This window comes from Arachis stenosperma, chromosome 1 (genome assembly GCF_014773155.1).
Source record: "Arachis stenosperma cultivar V10309 chromosome 1, arast.V10309.gnm1.PFL2, whole genome shotgun sequence".
In the NCBI taxonomy this organism is placed as follows: domain Eukaryota; kingdom Viridiplantae; phylum Streptophyta; class Magnoliopsida; order Fabales; family Fabaceae; genus Arachis; species Arachis stenosperma.
Window position 1 is genome coordinate 90702946 of NC_080377.1, and position 613 is coordinate 90703558.

Below are 613 nucleotides of genomic sequence, written 5' to 3' on the forward strand. Positions count from 1 at the left end.
CAACTCATCACCCTTGTCCAGAACAACTGCTCATTTGGAGAAAGTGCTCAAGAAGACCCCAATCAACATCTAACCACCTTCCTGAGAATTTGTGACACTGTGAAGTCTAATGGAGTCCACCCGGATGTCTATAGGCTACTTTTGTTCCCTTTTTCACTCAGGGATAAGGCATCCAAGTGGCTTGAATCCTTCCCAAAGGAGAGCTTAACAAATTGGGAAGATGTGGTGAACAAATTTTTGGCAAGATTCTACCCTCCTCAAAGAATTAATAGGCTAAGAACTAAGGTGCAAACTTTCAGGCAACAAGATGGTGAGACTCTCTATGAGGCATGGGAGAGGTTCAAGGACTTAACAAGAAGATGCCCACCAGATATGTTCAATGAATGGGTTCAACTTCACATTTTCTATGAAGGTCTTTCCTATGAGTCAAAGAAGGCTGTAGATCATTCATCAGGGGGCTCTCTAAACAAGAAGAAAACCATTGAAGAAGCCATAGATGTCATTGAAACAGTAGCTGAGAATGACTATTTCTATGCCTCTGAAAGAAGCAACACTCAAGGAGTAATGGAGCTGAACCACATGGATGTATTGCTAGCTCAAAATAAGATTATCA

At 41.6% G+C, this 613-nt stretch overlaps 1 non-coding gene across 1 annotated transcript; it reads right to left on the minus strand.

The window, feature by feature from the left end:
• Nucleotides 1–270: 270 nt before the first annotated feature.
• On the minus strand, nucleotides 271–377 carry LOC130954677 (small nucleolar RNA R71). The gene has a single exon (XR_009076386.1). It is a non-coding gene; the product is annotated as a small nucleolar RNA R71 (small nucleolar RNA).
• Nucleotides 378–613: the final 236 nt, after the last annotated feature.